This window comes from Nanorana parkeri, unplaced genomic scaffold (genome assembly GCF_000935625.1).
Source record: "Nanorana parkeri isolate BGI_ZX_2015 unplaced genomic scaffold, ASM93562v1 scaffold518, whole genome shotgun sequence".
In the NCBI taxonomy this organism is placed as follows: domain Eukaryota; kingdom Metazoa; phylum Chordata; class Amphibia; order Anura; family Dicroglossidae; genus Nanorana; species Nanorana parkeri.
In genome coordinates, this window is record NW_017306786.1 from 844,943 (window position 1) to 847,015 (window position 2,073).

Sequence of the window (2,073 nt, forward strand, 5' to 3'; positions counted from 1 at the left end):
AATGATCAGTTAACAAGATTTCTGACCGGTTTCTGATGCACTTTATGAACAGATATAATAAAACTCTTTCAATGGTGTAAATTAACAAACCAAAGGGTAGCAAATAAGAGAAGTTCATTGTTAGGGTTTATATACACTTTGAATATACTGTATGTTTGGTAATATGTTTAGCATTAAGATTAATAACCATTTTCTAATTACCAACATGTTAATCACATAATATCTCTAACACTTAAAAAGGAATCCGTGCTCTCTGTGATGAAAAAGCAAATTGCCGCTCCTTTACTATTTTTATAGCATATTAAGCTGTTCAAATATACTGTTTGGGTTTGGTCTGACTGTGCAAATCCTCCCACCTAATTTTACAAAGGTTCCTTTACTTCACCATGCAGAGTCAGAGGCATGTAGGAATTTAGTATAGCACAGTACAAGTTGGAGCTAATTTAAAAGACATATAGTAATGTGTAAATCAAAGCTGTCCATTACAGCCAATCAAAATACCTTTTTCTTTTAGTGAAAATGTTGCTTCCAGCCTTCACATTGCAGTGGTTAGGGATGAGCTTGGGTTTGGACTGAAGTTGAACCCGGTCCAAACCTGAGCTGCTTGGAACCCAAAAGGGACATGGGGCCACCCACCGAATAATCTGCAGGCCCGGGCATTCCCCACTCTGCAGCTAAATAAAGGAGAGAGGGCACCTTTCCCACTGAGCCCCAATGTAAAGGGGGCACTACATGGGCCACCAATGTAAAGGAACACCACAGTTTTTATTGTTTCCATATTTTGTGTTATCATTCGTTTCATGTTATGTTATATTGTTGTATAGAGTATCAGGTGTTAAAAAATGTTCCACCTTGGGTCTAAAATACACTATTGTTTATTCTTCTATTCTATATTATAGCAGCAATATACTAATTATGCTAATGACCCATGCATTGTGGATATGATCATTTTTAGAAGGTCTTCTGTAAAATCTAATACAGTGGTACAATTTGGTTCGCGAACAGGAAGTTTTGGGTGACGAACACAACCACAGCCATCTTCCCCGCTCTGACACATGGTGGTGGCTTCCTCTAGTCCAGATCGCGGTCTGATCACAGTTTGATTCGGTTTGCGACCAGAATCGTGGAACAAATTAAGTTAGTGAATCGAGGTACCACTGTAATTATTTCACAGGTTCTTCCATGGTGAAAGGTTGAGAAAAGCTGTTTAAATCTTAAAACATTTCTATCCAGTTAACAGTTTCATCTTAAAGCCATTTTGAAAGAGGGGAAACCTTTCCAACTTGCTCATCAAGGCAATTAAACAGTAAAATCTAAATCAATGAAAAATGAATTCTGCCATATTCTACCATGCTTTACCTCTCGTCTTTGGTCTTTGCATTTGCTTAGTTTAAACCAACACTAAACTCAGGAGATAAATTCTATAAATGCATTCAGGTACCTTAACTATTAACAAAAAATGTAGTTTATTTGTATTCACTCAGCTGTAGATCCTCAAATCATCTCTGAATTGGTGCTGACACTGTCCTTCCTTCTGGAGGGTGGCTACTTTTGTTCCCCATGGTCCCTGTGTGTGTTGTAAAGTAGCCACCGCTCCAAGCTCACGCCTGTGATAGACTACAATCTCAGATCTAGTTATTTGTATTGGGATTGTAGTCTATAATGGGAGGGAACTTGGAGCGGTGGCTACTTTACAACACACACAGGGACCATAAGGAACAAATGTAGTCACCCTCCAGAAGGAAGGACAGTGTCAGCACCAATTCAGAGATGATTTGAGAATCTACAGCCGAGTGACACACAAATAAGATACATTTTTGTTATTAGTAAAGGACTTTAAAGGAGTACTATGGGGTTAAGGCTTTTCCCCATAGTTCACCTTAGGGTAACGGGAGGACACAAACTAGCGTCCTCCCGTCGCCCTGAGCTCAGTATAGCGCGAGCTACAGCTTGCGGTATACTGAGACGCCGCAGCTGAAGCGGATCCCGACAATTACAGTATGTCTGGATCCGCCCAGCTCCGTGAGTGACAGCTGGCTCTGTTCCGTCAGTCAGCGCTGGAGGATCGGAGCG